The sequence below is a fragment of the Arachis stenosperma genome, chromosome 2, assembly GCF_014773155.1.
Source record: "Arachis stenosperma cultivar V10309 chromosome 2, arast.V10309.gnm1.PFL2, whole genome shotgun sequence".
NCBI classification, from domain to species: Eukaryota; Viridiplantae; Streptophyta; class Magnoliopsida; order Fabales; family Fabaceae; genus Arachis; species Arachis stenosperma.
The window spans coordinates 76105438-76126166 of record NC_080378.1 but is presented as its reverse complement, the minus strand read 5'-3'; the positions used below and the strand labels follow the sequence as shown (position 1 = coordinate 76126166).

At 39.9% G+C, this 20729-nt stretch overlaps 1 non-coding gene across 1 annotated transcript; it reads right to left on the bottom strand.

Annotated features, from left to right (window-relative positions):
• Window positions 1-20325: 20325 nt before the first annotated feature.
• Window positions 20326-20433, bottom strand: LOC130964042 (small nucleolar RNA R71). The gene has a single exon (XR_009080154.1). It is a non-coding gene; the product is annotated as a small nucleolar RNA R71 (small nucleolar RNA).
• Between the last annotated feature and the right edge of the window lie 296 nt (window positions 20434-20729).

The following is a 20729-nucleotide window of genomic DNA, read 5'->3' as shown; positions in this document are numbered from 1 at the left end:
CCTCTTGACTGAATCATCCTGTTGCTGTTGTCTGTCCATTGATATTCTAGTGATTGGCCTCTCAACTGGGATATACTCTGTTATTCCCATCTTCACTCCGGCATCTTTGCAGAGCATAGAAATTAAGCATGGATAGGCCAATCTGGCGTCCTTGTAATTCCTGTTTGCTATTTTGTATAGCTCACATGAGATCAGTTGATGGACTTCTACTTCTTTTCCCAACATGATGCAGTGAATCATTACTGCTCTTTTAATGGTAACTTCAGAACGGTTGCTGGTGGGTAGTATGGAACGCCCAATGAAATCCAGCCAGCCTCTGGCCACTGGTTTGAGATATTCTCTTTTGAGTTGAATTGGGGTGCCAGTCGTGCTGGTGGTCCACCTGACTTCAGGGATGCATATATCCTCTAGGATCTTGTCTAGACCTTTATTTACCCTCATCATTCTCCTATTAAAGGAGTCTGGGTCATCTTTCAGTTGAGGAAGCTTAAATATCTCCCTGATCTTGTCAGGATGGGTATGAACAATCTTTCCTCTGACTAAGGTCCAATGGTCAGAGAGAGCAGCTCCAATTATTCTTTGCCTGTCTGTCTGCCATAGATTAGCATAGAACTCCTGAACCATGTTCCTTCCCACTTTCGTTTCAGGATTGGCCAGAATTTCCCAGTTCCTGTTTTGAATTTGCTCTTGGATCTCCGGATATTCATCTTCTTTCAGATCAAATTTGACTTCCGGGATCACTGATCTGTGACTCATTATTTTGTAGTAATGGTCTGAATGTTCTTTAGTTAAGAACTTCCCTTGATTCCAAAATGGCTTTGGAGTATTCTCTTTCTTGCCACTTGGGGTGGGTTGTTTTCCTTTAGGAGCCATGATCTTAATGAGTATGTTTTTGTGATCACGGATAAACACACCAAACTTAGAGCTTTGCTTATCCTCAAGCAAAAGAGAAGAAAGAAGAGGGATAGGAGGAGAGCAAGTGTGGCATGGTGATGATGAGAGGGGCGCCGAATTCAATATATAGGGAGGGGGTGGGAAATTTTTGAAAATAAGAAAAAGATAAGATAGAAGATATGATTTATAAAAGATAGATATGATAAGAAAAAGATATAGTTTAAAAAGAGAAAGATATGAATAATAATTAAAAAGATAGATTTGAATTTTTAATTTTGAAAAAGATTTTAAAAAGATAATTGAGTTTTGAAAATAAACTTAAAAGAGTTGGATTGGATTGGAAAACAATTTGTTTTTATGGATTAAGATATATTTGAAATTTTTTTTTTGAAAAAGGGATTTTAGAAATTAGGGTTCTTAGAAAACTAATTTGATTTGAAGGATGACATTTTGAAACATGTTGATGCAAGAAATTATGAATTGAAACATAAAAATTTTGAAAATTTGTAAAGAAAAATGAATTTTGCCTCCTCCCCACCATCCTGGCGTTAAACGCCCAAACGCTGCATGTTTTGGGCGTTTAACGCCCAAATGTTGCTTCTCCTGGGCGTTCAACGCCCAGCTGATGCATCTTTCTGGCGTTGAACGCCAGGAAGTCCTTTGTCACTGGGCGTTTTTCTGAACACCCAGGATGATGTCAATCTGGCGTTAAACGCCCAGAAGGTGCTTCTTTCTGGCGTTTAACGCCCAGAAGATGCTCCTTTCTGGCGTTTAATGCCCAGATGGCTACCCTTACTGGCGTTGAACGCCCAGTGGGTGCTTCTTTTGGGCGTTCAACGCCCAAATGTTTCTTACTGGCCTTTTTTTCGCCAGTGAACTTCCAAATTCCCCTGTAACTCTGTGAATCCAATCAATTGCTTTTTTACCTTGAAGATATTTTGACCTATACCTGTAAAAATCAACAGAAACAAATAAAATTAAATTTTGTGATTGGCTGGGTTACCTCCCAGCAAGCGCTTCTTTAATGTCATTAGCTGGACTATTACTGAGCTTTAATTAAGTCTCAGTTTTGAGCATTCTTGCTCAAAATTGCCTTCAAGATAATGTTTAACTCTTTGTCCATTAACAATGAACTTTTTGTTAGAGTCATTATCCTGAAGCTCTATGTATCCATATGGTGATACGTTTGTAATTACATATGGACCTCTCCACCGGGATTTTAATTTCCCGGGGAATAATTTGAGCCTAGAATTAAATAGCAGAACTTTCTGCCCCGGCTCAAAGACTCTGGATGACAATTTCTTATCATGCCATCTTTTTGCTTTCTCTTTGTAAATTTTTGCATTCTCGAAAGCATTGAGTCTAAATTCCTCTAGCTCATTTAACTGGAGCAATCGTTTTTCTCCAGCTAACTTGGCATCAAGGTTTAGGAATCTGGTTGCCCAGTAGGCCTTATGTTCCAGTTCCACTGGCAAGTGACATGCCTTTCCATACACAAGCTGGTATGGAGAGGTCCCTATAGGGGTCTTGAATGCTGTTCTGTATGCCCACAGAGCATCATCCAAGCTTCTTGCCCAATCTCTTCTACGGTTAATTACAGTCCGTTCCAAGATTCTTTTGAGTTCTCTATTTGAGACTTCAGCTTGCCCATTAGTTTGTGGGTGATATGGAGTAGCTACCCTGTGGCTAACTCCATAACGAACCAGAGCAGAGTAAAGCTGTTTATTGCAGAAATGAGTGCCCCCATCACTGATTAATACTCTAGGGATACCAAATCTGCTGAAGATGTGTTTCTGGAGGAATTTTAACACTGTTTTAGTGTCATTAGTGGGTGTTGCAATAGCCTCCACCCATTTGGATACATAATCCGCTGCCACCAGAATATAAGTGTTTGAGTATGATGGTGGGAAAGGTCCCATGAAGTCAATGCCCCATACATCAAACAACTCAATCTCCAAGATCCCTTGTTGAGGCATGGCATAACTGTGAGGTAGATTGCCAGATCTTTGGCAACTGTCACAATTAAGTACAAACACTCGGGAGTCTTTATAGAGAGTAGGCCAGTAGAAGCCACATTGGAGGACTCTTGTGGCTGTTCGCTCACTTCCAAAATGTCCTCCATACTGTGATCCATGGCAGTGCCATAGGATCTTCTGTGCTTCTTCCTTAGGCACACATCTACGGATTACTCCGTCTGCACATCTCTTAAAGAGATATGGCTCATCCCAAAGATAATACTTTGCATCCGTGATCAGCTTCTTTGATTGCTGTCTACTGTACTCTTGGGTATGAATCTCACTGCCTTGTAGTTTGCAATGTCTGCAAACCATGGCACTTCCTGGATGGCAAAGAGTTGCTCATCCGGAAAGGTTTCAGAGATCTCAGTGAGAGGGAGGGACGCCCCTTCTACTGGTTCTATTCGGGACAGGTGATCTGCTACTTGATTCTCTGTTCCTTTTCTGTCTCTTATTTCTATATCAAACTCTTGTAGAAGCAACACCCATCTTATAAGTCTGGGTTTTGAATCCTGCTTTGTGAGTAGATATTTAAGAGCAGCATGATCAGTATACACAATCACTTTTGATCCTACTAAATAGGATCTGAATTTGTCAATGGCGTAAACCACTGCAAGTAGCTCTTTTTCTGTGGTTGTGTAATTCTTCTGTGCGTCATTTAAAACACGGCTGGCATAGTAAATGACGTGCAGAAGCTTGTCATGCCTTTGTCCCAACACTGCACCAATGGCATGGTCACTGGCATCACACATTAATTCAAATGGTAATGTCCAGTCTGGTGCAGAGATGATTGGTGCTGTAACCAATTTAGCTTTCAGAGTCTCAAATGCTTGCAGACACTCTTTATCAAAGATAAATGGCGTGTCAGCAGCTAGCAGGTTGCTCAGAGGTTTGGCGATTTTTGAAAAATCCTTTATAAACCTCCTGTAGAATCCTGCATGCCCCAGAAAGCTTCTGATTGCCTTAACATTGGCAGGTGGTGGTAATTTTTCAATTACCTCTACCTTAGCTTGATCCACCTCTATCCCCTTGTTCGAGATTTTGTGCCCAAGGACAATTCCTTCAGTCACCATAAAGTGACACTTCTCCCAGTTTAAAACCAGGTTAGTCTCTTGGCATCTCTTTAGAACAAGTGCTAAATGGTTAAGGCAGGAGCTGAATGAGTCTCCAAACACTGAAAAGTCATCCATGAAGACTTCCAGAAATTTTTCCACCATATCAGAGAAAATTGAGAGCATGCACCTCTGAAAGGTTGCAGGTGCATTGCACAGGCCAAATGGCATCCTTCTGTATGCAAATACTCCAGATGGGCATGTGAATGCCGTTTTCTCCTGATCCTGGGGATCTACTGCAATTTGATTATAACCTGAATATCCATCCAAGAAGCAGTAGTATTCATGACCTGCTAGTCTTTCTAGCATCTGGTCTATGAATGGTAAAGGAAAATGATCCTTTCTGGTAGCTGTATTGAGCCTTCTGTAATCAATACACATACGCCACCCAATAACTGTTCTTGTAGGAACCAGTTCATTTTTTTCATTATGAACCACTGTCATGCCACCTTTCTTAGGGACGACTTGGACAGGGCTCACCCAGGGGCTATCAGAAATAGGATAAATAATCCCAGCCTCTAGTAACTTAGTGACCTCTTTCTGCACCACTTCCTTCATGGCTGGATTCAGCCGCCTTTGTGGTTGAACCACTGGCTTGGCGTCATCCTCCAGTAGGATCTTGTGCATGCATCTAGCTGGGCTAATGCCCTTAAGATCACTGATGGACCACCCAAGAGCTGTCTTGTGTGTCCTTAGCACTTGAATTAGTGCTTCCTCTTCCTGTGGCTCTAAGGTAGAGCTTATGATCACAGGAAAGGTATCACCTTCTTCCATGAATGCATATTTTAGGGACGGTGGTAATGGTTTGAGCTCGGGTTTAGGAGGTTTTTCCTCTTCCTGAGGGATTTTCAGAGGTTCTACTATTCTCTCTGACTCCTCCAGATCAGGCTGAACGTCTTTAAAGATGTCCTCTAGCTCTGATTCGAGACTCTCAGCCATATTGACCTCTCTTACCAGAGAGTCAATAATATCAACACTCATGCAGTCATTTGAGGTGTCTGGATGTTGCATGGCTTTGACAACATTCAACTTGAACTCCTCCTCATTGACTCTCAAGGTTACTTCCCCTTTTTGGACGTCAATGAGGGTTCGGCCAGTTGCTAGGAAAGGTCTTCCAACACCACAAAGTCAGTAGGAAAGGCGAATGGCCCAACCTTGACAATCATGTCCTCAATCACGCCTGATGGGTATTTAATGGAGCCATCAGCAAGTTGAAGACATATCCTGGTTGGTTTGATTTCTTCAGTTAAACCAAGCTTTCTGATAGTAGATGCAGGTATTAGGTTGATACTTGCCCCAAGATCACATAAAGCTTGCTTGGTACAAGTACCCTCTAATGTGCATGGTACTATAAAGCTCCCAGGATCTTTAAGCTTCTCAGGTAAGCTTTTCAGAATGACTGCACTGCATTCTTCAGTGAGGTAAACTTTTTCAGTCTCCCTCCAATCCTTCTTATGACTTAAGATTTCTTTCATGAACTTAGCATAAGAGGGTATTTGCTCAAGTGCTTCTGCAAACGGGATCTTTATTTCAAGAGTCCTTAGATAGTCTGCAAAGCGGGCAAATTGCTTATCCTGTTCCACTTGGCAGAGTTTTTGAGGATAAGACATTTTGGCCTTGTATTCCTCAACCTTAGTTGCTGCAGGTTTATTACCTACAGAAGTGGGTTGGGAAGCCTTTTTAGAAGGGTTGTTATCAGCACTTGTATGTGACTGATCCCCCACTGGCATTTGAATGCCAGGGGTGGAAGCTGGAGTGGCGTTAAACGCCACCTCCTTATTTGTTACTGGTGTCTGAACGCCAAAACCATGCACCCCTTGGGCGTTCAACGCCGAATTCATGCTTGTTTCTGGCGTTGAACGCCAGGAATGAGCATGAGCTGGGCGTTCAGCGCCAGCTTTATTCCTTTCTGGGCTCTGATTGTCCTCAAAGGGATTTTGAGTAGCCATTTGTTCATTTCTTGGCTTCTTGCTGCTTTGAAGTGGTGTATTCAATGTTTTCCCACTTCTTAATTGAACTGCTTGGCATACTTCTGCTATTTGTTTTGACAGTTGCTTTTCTGTTTGCTTTAATTGTACTTCCATATTCCTGTTAGCCATTCTTGTTTCCTGTAGTATTTCCTTGAATTTGGCTAGCTGCTGAGTTAGAAAGTCTAATTGCTGATTGAATTCATTAGCCTGATTTACAGGACTGAGTTCAGCAGTTACTGTTTTAGCTTCTTCTTTCATGGAAGATTCACTGCTTAGGTACAGATGCTGATTTCTGGCAACCGTATCAATAAGCTCTTGAGCTTCTTCAATTGTTTTTCTCATATGTATAGATCCACCAGCTGAGTGGTCTGGAGAAATCTGAGCTTTTTTTGTAAGCCCATAGTAGAAGATGTCTAATTGCACCCACTCTGAAAACATTTTAGAGGGGCATTTTCTTAGCATCTCTCTGTATCTCTCCCAGGCATCATAAAGGGATTCATTATCTCCTTGTTTGAAGCCTTGGATGCTTAGCCTTAGCTGTGTCATCCGTTTTGGAGGGAAATAGTGACTCAGGAATTTTTCTGACAGCTGCTTCCATGTTTTTATGCTGTTCTTAGGCTGGTTATTTAACCACCTCTTAGCTTGATCTTTTACAGCAAATGGAAACAGTAATAATCTGTAGACATCCTGATCCACTTCCTTATCATGTACTGTGTCAGCAATTTGTAAAAATTGTGCCAGAAACTCTGTAGGTTCTTCTTGTGGAAGACCGGAATACTGGCAGTTTTGCTGCACCATGATAATGAGCTGAGGATTCAACTCAAAGCTACTAACTCCAATGGAGGGTATACAGATACTACTCCCATATGAAGCAGTAGTGGGGTTAGCATATGACCCCAGAGTCCTCCTGGACTGTTCATTCCTACTTGATTCCATGATGGAATAAAAGAGATGATATGTATGTTGATATTATTTTTTTTAAATAAATAAAAAAACGAAATAAATAAAAGAAATTGGAAATATTTTGAAATTGAAATTTGAATTTTTATATAAAATTTTTGAAAAATGTAGTTCAAAATTAGTTAGAAAATAAAATTTTTTTGAATTTTGAATTTTATGATGAAAGAGAAAAACACACAAAAGACAAAAGACTTAAAATTTTTAGATCTAATGCTCCTTATTTTCGAAAATTTTTTTGGAGGGAAAACACCAAGGAACACCAAACTTAAAAATTTTAAGATCAAGACACAAGAAAAACTCAAGAACACCTTGAAGATTCACAAGAACACCAAGAACAAAAGGAAGAACACCAAACTTAAAATTTTTAGAAAACTTTAATAAAATTTTCGAAAATTATGAAAAGATTAACAAGAAAACACCAAACTTAAAGTTTGGCACAAGATTAAATCAAGAAAAATTATTTTTGAAAAAGGATTTTAAAAAGAAGGTGCCCAATTGCTAAGAACATAAACCCACGCTATAATTAACTGAGCTAAAAATGTAACGTATTTTAAAGATGTATTATTTTTATGGATAAAAGTATAATTTTTGAAAGATAATGTTTTGAAAAAGCACAAGAAAAACAAGAAAAGACACAAAACAGGAAAAACTCAAGATCTAACAAGAAAAATAAACAAGAACAACTTGAAGATCAATGAAGAACAAAGAACACAAGTCGAAAATTTAAAGAAAAATATAGAAGATGCAGTTGACACCAAACTTAGAACAAGACACTAGACTCACGAAAAATTAACAATTAATAAAGAAAAATAATTTTTTTGAAGAAAAAATTTTTTTTTGAAAAGAAACTATCCTACTAAGATTTAATGACTCTATAACAATAAAAATAAATTATTCCTAATCTAAGAAATAAAATAAACCTTTAGTTGTTCAAACTCGAATAATCCTCAGCAACGGCGCCAAAAACTTGGTGAACGAATTTGTGATCCGCACAACTAACCAACAAGTGCACTGGGTCGTCCAAGTAATACCTTACGTGAGTAAGGGTCGATCCCACGGAGATTATTGGTTTGAAGCAAGCTATGTTTATCTTATTATTCTTAGTCAGGATATTAATTAAAATTATCAGTTGGAATTATTAGATTGGAAAAATAAAAGAGAATAATAGCGTTACTTGTTGTGCAGTAATGAGAAATATGTTGGAGTTTTGGAGATGCTTTGTCCTCTGAACTTCAACTCTTCCTTGAAATCCTTTTCCACACGCAAGGTCCCTTCCATGGCAAGCTCTATGTAGGGTGTCACCGTTGTCAATGGCTACTTCCCATCCTCTCAGTGAAAACGTTCCTATGCTCTGTCACAGCACGGCTAATCATCTGTCGGTTCTCAATCAGGTTGGAATAGAATCCATTGATTCTTTTGCGTCTGTCACTAACGCCCAGCCTTCAGGAGTTTGAAGCTCGTCACAGTCATTCAATCCCAGAATCCTACTCGGAATACCACAGACAAGGTTTAGACTTTCCGGATTCTCATGAATGCCGCCATCAATCCGGCTTATACCACGAAGATTCTGAGTGATGAATCTAAGAGATACTCATTCAATCTGATGTAGAACGGAGGTGGTTGTCAGGCACACGTTCATGGATTGAGGAAGGTGATGAGTGTCACGGATCATCACCTTCTCCATAATTAAGCGCGAATGAACATCTTAGATATGAACAAGCGTGTTTGAATGGAAAACAAAGGAATTGTATTAATTCATCGAGACGCTGCAGAGCTCCTCACCCCCAACAATGGAGTTTAGAGACTCATGCCGTCAAAAGGTATGTAATTCAGATCTGAAAATGTCATGAGGTACAAAATAAGTCTCTAAAAGTTGTTTAAATAGTAAACTAGTAACCTAGGTTTACAGAAAATGAGTAAACTAAGATAATTGGTGCAGAAATCCACTTCTGGGGCCCACTTGGTGTGTGCTGGGGCTGAGACTAAAGCTATCCACAAACTGAGGCTTTTCTTGGAGTTGAACTCCAAGTTATAACGTGTTTTGGGCGTTCAACTCCGGATCATGACGTGTTTCTGGCGTTTAACTCCAGACAGCAGCATGTACTTGGCGTTCAACGCCAAGTTACGTCGTCTTTCTTCGCGCAAAGTATGGACTATTATATATTGCTGGAAAGCCCTGGATGTCTACTTTCCAACGCCGTTGAGAGCGCGCCAATTGGACTCCTGTAGCTCCAGAAAATCCATTTCGAGTGTAGGGAGGTCAGAATCCAACAGCATCAGCAGTCCTTTTTCAGCCTAACTCAGATTTTTGCTCAGCTCCCTCAATTTCAGCCAGAAAATACCTGAAATCACAGAAAAACACACAACTCATAGTAAAGTCCAGAAATATGATTTTTGCCTAAAAACTAATAATATTTAACTAAAAACTAATTAAAACATGCTAAAATCTACATGAAATTACCCCCAAAAAGCGTATAAAATATCCGCTCATCAATACTCTGACATTCGGTTCCGGAACAGTTCACCATCATCGAATTCAAGTAATAATTATTCACCACGACCGGCCCTTCTGTATCTTCCGGCATAAAGTACACCGACTTTATAGAACAATCAAGCAGGACATGGTTCTTAGATAACCAATCCAATCCCAAGATAAGATCAAGACCGATCATCAATAAGCAGATTAAATTATGAATAAAATCATGCTGCTTGAATCTAAAGGAAACTTTCGGGCATTCTAGCCTAGTTACCATGGCTTCATGGGTAGCATTATATACTTTTAGGTCATAACCTAAGGTTTCAATCTTCAATCTTAACTCATGGGCTTTCTCAAATGCAATGAATGAATGCGATGCTCCCGAATCAAATAAAGCATTTAAAGTTTGACCAGCTATTTCACAGTTACCTCGAATGAGTGTCTCAGATCCCTCAGCACCTATAGCTAAAGTGGTGAACACCCGACCAGTCTGTTGTGCTTTCCCAGCACCTTGTTTCTACTTCTCCGAGCAGCTTGCGGCTTTATGCCCCGCTTTTCCACAATTATAGCACAAGCCCCATCCGCCCTTGCATGGTGCTCCTGGATGGTGACTCCCACATCTAGTACAAGCTTGATCATTCTGAGGCTGCTTCCCAAACTTCTTCCCTTGGGAGTTGTTGTTGTTGGGCCTCCTGAAAGAGCTTCCCCTCTTGAAAGACAGACCTCTAGGTGCAAAGCTCTTCCCTCGGTTCTGTGGGAATGATCCTTTGTGACTCCCTTTCTCAGCGGTTGCCCTTTTCACACACTCTTCAGCAACCTACACCTGTTTACCAACTCAGAGAAAGTCCTAATCTCCATTGGTCCCACCGAACTGAAGATATCACTCTGGAGTCCTCCTTCATACTTAACACACTTCCATTCCTCATATTCCACCGGAGTCCCTTGGCACATACGAGAGAACCTGAATAGCTCTTCAAACTTGTTAGTATACTCAGATACAGACATAGTACCCTGCTTCAGCTGTAACAATTCAAGCTCCTTGGCCGTCCTAGCAGAAGTCGGAAAGTACTTCTTATAGAACTCCTCTCGAAAGTCATTCCAGGTGATATAGTCATCACCCTGCTGCAGAAGACGTCGGATACCTTGCCACCAATGCGACGCTTCACCGGTGAGCATATAAGTAGCAAACTCGACACGCTGTCCTTCAGGTACCACTTGTGCTTGCAGTGCTCGCTCTATAGCCTGAAACCATGTATCAGCCTCAGTCGGGCTAGTAGTTCCCTTGAACTTAGGCGGATTAACCTTCAAAAAGTTTGCCAGTGTCATCGGGCCCTGAACTCGACCTCCATCATTACCATGGTTGTTCATCTGTTGACCAAGAGCCTCAGCAGTGGCTTGCATAGCAGCAGCCATGTTCTCCAACGCGGTCATAAAGTTTACCGGGTCATTAGGGTTATTCTCCGGCTCACGAGCATTCGTACGACCTCTCACACTACCTCTACCGCGTCCACGAGGCGCCATCTGGTTCCTATACACACCAAACAATCGATATTAAGTTGATCAGTCTCAATATCGGAAGTCTAGTGCTTCAAAGTCCCAAATGCATGCTCATGAACGTTTATGCCAATTATATCAAGCAGATATACTAATAGCACATAACACACATACAGAGAATGCAAAGAAGCATAGTCAGTCCATCCCTCAGGCTCTACAGGAACGAACTGCTCTGATACCATAATGTAACACCCTACCATACAGAGTCTTATGCTTAAGTCATAATTCAGAGATGGCAAGGTATTACGACCTCTAAAATAAAAATTTAGTACGTATAGTAGTATGAATGATTGATTATAACTAGGAGCCTTTGTAGAAAAAAGGGTAAACAAAAATCGCAACTCAAAAGCGCAACACTCCGATCGATAACGTGACGAATACGGGTAACCAACGCGAGATTATATATATACAAAGGAGTGTCAAAAACAGGAATATCAAGACTCAAAATCCGGCTGCGAAGATAACCGGTCCGAGCATAGCAATATATACATATGATAAAATAAGGAAAACCCCAAAGGAAACCCAAAGGGACACAAATACAAAGAACCTATTCTCCAAAATCTCCCATAAGAGGAGTCATCATAGTTTGTATTATTTAATGGAGATAAAAGTATCTAAGCAAAACATATAAACTAAACAGAGTCCCGAGAACAAGGAATCTTCGCAAATCCAGAAGTCTCCAGCAGGTCTCAGCGAGAAACCTCACGTCCTGCATCTGAAAACCACAAAATTCGCATGGGTGAGAACCAGAGGTCCCCAGCATGGTAACAGCTTCCACATATATAATACATAATTCAAAAGCTTATAAACAAGCTAAACCAAAAAGGGCATCTGACTAAAGATTCTTCAGTCTAACTAATACTTCCCTTTCCAATTCCTTCACACCTCCCAACCACCAGCAGAAGTATAATGTAGCAAACACAGTTATATCAAACAAGGAATATACAAATAGGAACAAATAAGTCATTTAGACAATTAGCAAGTAATATGCAGTCAAATAGGCAATCTCAAACAATTTATATAGTATGCATATGATGAATGCCTGTCCCTAGTAGCTGATGATATCATCTGTCGGTTATAAAGCCAACCCGACAAGTCCTGGTAGCTAACCATTGGACTGTCCCTCTGTCACGCATCCCCAACTCGAGTTATACTCATCATAAACTTGATCATAATCATGATCTATATCCATCACCTTCACTGGTGAATATTTACGGAGGAGAGCTCATCCAGGTCTTTCACAGTGCCCGGCCACACTTATGACATAAGGTCAAAAGAGCTTCGAGTCTCAACCTGGAGCACGTGGTGGCTAGCCACTGCTTCCTTCCAGGGAAACTCTCATCTCCAATAGTGGAAGTGCAACATTCACAATTCATTCAACAACATATATGCATTTATACATAGCCATAATCATGGCTCCGCCGTAACACGGCAATAATCCAGCCATCCGGCTCACATTAAATCCATAACCAGCAACTCGGCTCACGGTTAAATCCATAACCAGCCACCCGGCTCACGGTTAAATCCATAACCAGCCGTTTCATTATCAATCACAGCCTTTCGGCCCATGGCATAACAAGCACTTCCACCACCATCCTCCGCCTCTCACATAATCATGCTTGATCCTCATTGATCATTCATTTTTCCCTTGCTTCACTCGCAAGTTACCACATTCACTAGCCCCTTTTCTAATAGCTAGGCATATCATAATGATTTAAGACATAAGTGGTGAGATCGAGGCTTAAAAGTATGAGATTTGGCTTTTAAAACTCAAAAATCAACTCTGGGATGAAAACAGAGCCACGCGTACGCGCACTCCACGCGCACGCGTGGATGGCCACAAAAAACTCATCGACGTGTATGCGTCATGCACGCTAACGCATGGATTGAAAATTAGCCAATCGACGCGCATGCGTCAACCACGCGTACGCGCGGTTACTCTCGTGCCCCAGGCACAAAACTGGCACAGTTCTGGCATAACTCTCTGGAAAATGGCTGGGCATTGGGTGCAGCACATCGGCGCGCCCGCGCACATCATGCGCACGCGTGGATGGCACTTTCGAGAAGAACGGCGAGTACGCGCCAAGTGCGCCTACGCACGAGGGGTCATTCTGCTAAAAATTTTCAAAGTTAAAACTGCAGAATTCACAGATCAACCCCCAATCTTCCGACGGACATAACTTCCTCATTTTAAATCGTTTTTCACCCGTTCTTCAAACGGCATAGACATCCTGGATCTAATTTCATTTCTAAATAGATTTGGCACAAAACAGATATTCGTAGTCCAAGTTATGTCCCGTCAAAGTATGTCCAAAAACCATGTTTTTCATACAAAACCACAAAGTGCCATTTTCAAAACAAGCCATTTTCAACTCTTTTCAAAATCAATCAAAACATGCCAATTTCATCCCTTTTCTTTGAAATCAATCAAAATATATCAAATTCAACATCAAGCCTCCTCAACTCACACATTGACACTTTATCACAATTCACCAAAATCACTATCCCATCATTTTAACCCACTTCACCCAAGTGGCTCAAACTCAAACACATTGACATATCACATACTCTTCCTCATGCCAATTTTCAACAACACCAATTCCAATAAATCATCATTGTACACAATCAATATCATACTCATCATCAACATGGTTCAACCCACAATTCAACCATAACCAATCATCAAGCATATATCACAACATGCATATTTCTCATACATCATACCACCAAGGCATCAATAATCATCATCACATATATGACCACATCATATATCTCAATCATTCAACAACATCAACCATTCAATGCCTATCTTAGGGCCTCTAGCCTAAGTATTTCCTACCACATTACATATTAGATACAGGAAACCGAAACCATACCTTAGCCGATTTCCCAAGCTCAACCGGAGCACTTTCAAATCACTTATCCACAAGCTCTCAAGGCCTCAAAACCTCCAAGAACAGATTTTTCACCACCAAATTCCTTTTTCAAGCTTTTCAAAATCACCAATCAAGCTCCAATATTCACATATACACAACCTAAGCCACAATCATCATACCCATACACAACATCTCAATACCCAAACATCATAGAAAAACAAATTACACTAGGGTTGAGAATTTTACCACACCCAAGGTCCAAGGAGACAAGATTAGCCTTCTCCTTCAAGAGAGTTGGATCCTATAACATCAAAGAGCCCAAAATCTCAACATTTTTGCTCATGAAACTCGAAAATAAGGCTGGAATTTCGAAGAGAAAAACGTGGCTTACATCAAGATTGATTGTATGGGTTTTGTAGAGCTCTCCGTGGTGAACACGTGGCCACAAACGGTGCGGCAATCGGAGCTCTAGATCAAAAGTTATGGTGGTTTGAAGATCAAGTGAGAGAAAGAACTTGAATGAGTGTTCTTCCTCCCCTCTCTTCAATTTCAGCGTGAGTTTGAGTGTTGTGAGGAGAGAGAGTGCTGAAAACTAGGGTTTTGGTTTAGTTATGTTGGGCCAAGGGCCCACTTTGGGTCCGGTTGGCCCGGTTTGGCCCGTTCGGTCCAATCTTGGTCCGAATTCTATAAAATTGGTACCGAAATTCTCGTCTCAATCTCCTCTATCACATTTAGCCATAAAAATCACATTTAGGGCTTTCTAGAATAAATTCTCATTTATGGGTTAATTAGCCGTTAATTAACCGAGTTTTACAGTTGCAACTGAAGCTGACAGATGGTTCCGTGGTATCGAGAAGTCATTGTGAGCACAACATGTACCAGAAAGACAACACGTGAAGTTAGTGACTTATATGCTGGAGGGAGAAGCTGAACATTGGTGGCACGAAGTGCAACGCTTGTTAAGACAGGAGGTGGAAGAGAATGACTAGGATGCTTTTAAGGAGAAATTTTACAAAAAGTATTTTCCTATATCTGTTCGTGATGCTAAAGAAATGAAATTAATGCAGTTGAAATAGGGGAATATGTCTATGGCAGAATATACTCAGAAATTTGAGGATTTGTGCCAATTCTCTAAGATCTGTCAGGGAAACCCAGATAATTTTGAAGAATGGAAGTGTTTGAAGTACGAATGAGGACTTTGCAATGAGCTAATGCATTCATTAGTCCCGCTGGAGATATGGAATTTCGCAGAGCTTGTCAATAAAAGTCAACTGATGGAAGACTGTAAGAAAAAAATGGTAGCAATGAGAATGAATCATCAGGATTTACCTCTAAGAAGTTCTAACAGTTCTAGTCAGTATGTGGCTTGGCGAGGGGTGAATTTTAAGGCACCTGGAGTAAGCCTGCGTAGGGATTAGTAAGTTAGGAATAATATTGCACGCCCTACTGTTGAAAATAGAGATGAACCAAGGCAGAATACTGGCAAGCGACCTCTACAGACCCAAACAGATACGGTGTGTACTCAGTGTGAGAAGGACCATGGTAACCGACCTTGTCGGTTTGGATTGAATATCTGTTACAACTGCGGTGAACTGAGACATATAGTGAAAAATTGGCCAAAGAAGTTTATTCAAGAGCCAGCTAGATCGCAATAGCCAGGAAGAGTATTTACAATGATTCCTGAAGATGCTTGTACTCAGACTTCCTGACCCAAGGTCAGTATTGTGTCAAGACTCACTTCTTAACTGCACTCTACGATTTTGGTACGTTACATTCTTTTATTTCTTTAACTGCTATACGTAAGTTGAGACAAGATGAGAAAACATAACACACCTGAGGACTAGAAAATAAGATAAGAACCGATTACTCGCACCTGTTACAAGTAAAGAAAATTTTGAGGGCAAAATTTTCTTTTAGGAGGATAGAATGTAATAACTCTAATTTTTGCACTAATGCGAGTTTTTCTTAAAATAATATTTTAAAGCAGTTAGTTTTATTATGATGAGTCAATTTCAAACCCGAAGTAAAATAGATGGTAATATAATTTTATTATTATCTTATTTATATATTTTGCTTGCTTTAATTTTTTAATGGAGCCTAGATAGTAATATTAATATTATTATCAAGTCCGACTTTTTCCGATAAAATTAATTATTGTTATTTCTTGATGAGCTTAGAGTTGCTAAAGCTCTATCAGATATCTTTATATTCCTAAGTTAGTAATGTCATTTATATTAGTAACTCATATACATTTAACTTCTTACTATATATATATATATATATATATATATATATATATATATATATATATATATTATCATAGATATATCATATCATATGAGGCTATTATTATTAAGCTCATTTGCATGCAAACAGTGAGAATAGAGAAGAGTGACCGAGAGAGAGAGATAGAGAACTGTAACCTCCATTAAACTTACGGCTTCGATTTCTTGCGATTCGTAATTTCAATAAAAAATCTAATCCAATAAAAGTATTTGTGTCCTCCTCTTCTACACATTGGTATTACTTTTGTCCGGTGTAAGTCGATGGTGACGTATCTCCCATACCCCTTGAGTTCGGCCAATTGGAATTCTAGGAGGCTGACAAGAAGAATTTATTGTATAGTTTGGAATCAATCAAGACAAGCATGAATTGTTAGTAGCATAGTCTAAACCAACAATGAATTCTCTTAATCAAATGTTTACAAATTCTAATTAACTGAGAGTATTTAAACCCCCGGGTCGTCTTCCCTAGGAGTTGCCATTAAGTGTCTATTATTGGCTATGAGAGAGCATGGGAAATTGAGAATGAAAGCAAGAGAGCAAGGGAATGTAATAGCAAGAAAGTAAAACAAGCATGAAAGGAATTAAATGGAAAGCAATTAAAAGCAATGTGATGAGCGGATAATTTGTACGCTTTTTGGCATTGTTTTTAGTGTGTTTTTAGTATGATTTAGTTAATTTTTAGTATATTTTTATTAGTTTTTAGTTAAAATTCACTTTTCTGGACTTTACTATGAGTTTGTGTGTTTTTCTGTGATTTCAGGTATTTTCTGGCTGAAATTGAGGGACCTGAGCAAAAATCTGATTTAGAGACTGAAAAGGACTGCAGATGCTGTTGGACTCTGACCTCCCTGCACTCGAAGTGGATTTTCTGGAGCTACAGAAGCCCAATTGGCGCGCTCTCAACGGCGTTGGAAAGTAGACATCCTGGGCTTTCCAGCAATATATAATAGTCCATACTTTGCCCAAGATTTGATGGCCCAAACCGGCGTTCAAAGTCACCCTCAGAATTCCCAGCGTTAAACGCCGGAACTGGCACCAAAGTGGGAGTTAAACGCCCAAACTGGCATAAAAGCTGGCGTTTAATTCCAAGAGAAGTCTCTACACGAAAATGCTTCATTGCTCAGCCCAAGCACACACCAAGTGGGCCCGGAAGTGGATTTTTATGTCATTTACTCATCTTTGTAATTCTTAAGCTACTAGTTTCCTATAAATAGGACCTTTCACTATTGTATTTTCATCTTTTGATCTGGGTAGACATCTTTTGATCACTTTAGATCTTAGATCATTGGGAGGCTGGCCTCACGGCCATGCCTAGACCTTGTTCTTATGTATTTTCAACGGTGGAGTTTCTACACACCATAGATTAAGGTGTGGAGCTCTGCTGTACCTCGAGTATTAATGCAATTACTATTGTTCTTCTATTCAATTCAGCTTGTTCTTGTTCCAAGATATCACTTGTTCTTCAACTTGATGAATGTGATGATCCGTGACACTCATCATCATTCTCACCTATGAACGTGTGACTGATAACCACCTCCGTTCTACCTTAGATTGGGTGAATATCTCTTGGATTGCTGATACATGATGCATGGTTGATCGCCTGACAACCGAGCGCTCGCCTGACAACCGAGCCAGCCATTCTGTGAGATCAGAGTCTTCGTGGTATAGGCTAGAATTGATGGCGGCATTCAAGAGAATCCGGAAGGTCTAACCTTATCTGTGGTATTCTGAGTAGGATTCAATGATTGAATGACTGTGACGTGCTTCAAACTCGCGATTGTGGGGCGTTAGTGACAGACGCAAAAGAATCACTGGATTCTATTCCGACATGATCGAGAACCGACAGCTGGATAGCCGTGCCGTGACAGGGTGCGTTGAACATTTCCACTGAGAGGATGGGAGGTAGCCACTGACAACGGTGAAACCCTTGCATGAGCTTGCCATGGAAAGGAGTAAGAAGGATTGGATGAAGACAGTAGGAAAGCAGAGAGACAGAAGGGACAAGCATCTCCATTCGCTTATCTGAAGTTCTCACCAATGAATTGCATAAGTATCCCTATCTTTATCTTTATGTTTTATTCATCATCTATACCCATTTGAGTCTGCCTGACTAAGATCTACAAGGTGACCATAGCTTGCTTCATACCAACAATCTCCGTGGGATCGACCCTTACTCGCGTAAGGTTTATTACTTGGACGACCCAGTGCACTTGCTGGTTAGTTGTGCAAAGTTGTGTTTATGCCATGGTATTGAGCACCAAGTTTTTGGGGCCATTACTAGGGATTATTTGAGTTGTGAAAAGTAGTGATCACAATTTCGCACACCAAGTTTTTGGCGCCGTTGCCAGGGATTGTTGAGTTAGGACAACTGACGGTTCATCTTGTTGCTTAGATTAGGTATTTTTCAGAGTTCTTAAGAATGAATTCTAGTGTTTCAAGGTGATGATCTTATCATCACCAAAGCTGATTGATTCTCATCAATTTAGCTCTTGAATGCAACGTCCTGCTGAAGCTTGGCTATCCATGTCTAATTCCTTTAGACTAAAGCTTTAGACTAACATTGCATGATTCCTGGAATTCTCATTAAGAATTTTGATACCTTTATTTTCTTTTCCACTTAATTTTCGAAAAATCCAAAAAAATTACAAAATCATAAAAAAACCAAAAATATTTTATGTTTCTTATTGAGACACTAGTCTCATTTTAAGTTTGGTGTCTTGCATGCATTGTTTATTTGATCTTGTTCTATTTTCAAGTCAATAATACAGGAAACTGAAGATTCAGTATATGCAGCAGAGGAATTATACAGAAAGAGCTGGGCGTTCAAAACGCCCAGTGAAGAAGGAAAAACTGGCGTTTAAACGCCAGCCAGGGTGCCTGGTTGGGCGTTTAACGCCCAAAAAGGTAGTGCATTGGGCGTTAAACGCCAGAATGTGCACCATTCTGGGCGTTTAACGCCAGGATGGCACAAGAGGGAAGATTTTATTTTCAAATCAATTTTTTTCCAAGTTTTCAAAGTTTTTCAAAATCAAATCTTTTTCAAATCATATCTTTTCAATCAAATCTTTTTCAAAATCAATTTCTTTTTTTTTTTCAAAGATACTTGCTAACAATTAATGATTTGGTTCAACATTTCAAGTATGTTGCCTTTTCTGTTGAGAAAGGTTTAATGTTTGAATCATATCTTTTCTTGTTAGCCAAGTCATTATTTTTTAAATCAAATCTTTTTTTAAATTGTTTTTCAAATCATATCTTTTTAAAACCATAACTTTTCAATCATATCTTTTTAATCACATCTTTTTCAAAATAGTTTTCAATCATATCTTTTTAATTTCTCATTTTAAAATCTTTTTCAAAAATCACTTGATTTCTTTCCCACTCTTAGTTTTCGAAAATTATCAATCAATTTTTCAAAATGTTTTCAAAATCTTTTACTTGATTTTCGAAAATTTCTTTCCCTCTTCTCACATCCTTCTATTTATGAAGTACCACTCCCCCTCAATGCACAATTCGAACTCTATCTCACTAAGTTCGAATTCTTCTCCCTCTTCCTTCTAATTTTCTGTTCCTCTGACACCTCAAGGAATCTCTATACTGTGACATAGAGGATTCCATCTTTTCTTGTTCTCTTCTCTTTCATATGAGCAGGAGCAAAGACAAAGGCATTCTTGTTGAGGCTGATCCTGAACCTGAAAGGACCTTGAAGCGAAAGCTAAGAGAAGCTAAGGCACAACTCTCTGTAGAAGACCTAACAGAAATCTTCAAAGAAGAAGAACCCATGGCAGCCGAAAACAACAACAATGCCAACAATGCAAGGAAGGTGCTTGGTGACTTTACTGCACCTACTCCCGACTTCTATGGGAGAAGCATCTCTATCCCTGCCATTGGAGCAAACAACTTTGAGCTTAAGCCTCAATTAGTTTCTCTAATGCAACAGAATTGCAAGTTCCATGGACTTCCATTGGAAGATCCTCATCAGTTTTTAGCTGAATTCTTGCAAATCTGTGACACTGTCAAGACTAATGGGGTTGACCCTGAGGTCTACAGACTTATGCTATTCCCTTTGGCTGTAAGAGACAGAGCTAGAACATGGTTGGACTCACAACCTAAAGAAAGCCTGAACTCTTGGGAAAAGCTAGTCAATGCCTTCTTGGCAAAGTTCTTTCCACCTCAAAAATTGAGTAAGCTTAGAGTGGAAGTCCAAACCTTCAGACAGAAGGAAGGAGAATCCCTCTATGAAGCTTGGGAAAGATACAAACAATTGATCAGAAAATGTCCTTCTGACATGCTTTCTGAATGGAGCATCATAGGTATTTTCTATGATGGTCTATCTGAACTGTCCAAGATGTCTTTGGATAGCTCTGCTGGAGGATCTCTTCATCTGAAGAAGACGCCTGCAGAAGCTCAAGAGCTCATTGAAATGGTTGCAAATAACCAATTCATGTACACTTCTGAAAGGAATCCTGTGAACAGTGGGACAAATCAGAAGAAAGGAGTTCTTGAGATTGATACTCTGAATGCCATATTGGCTCAGAACAAAATATTAACTCAGCAAGTCAATTTAATTTCTCAAAGTCTGTTTGGAAT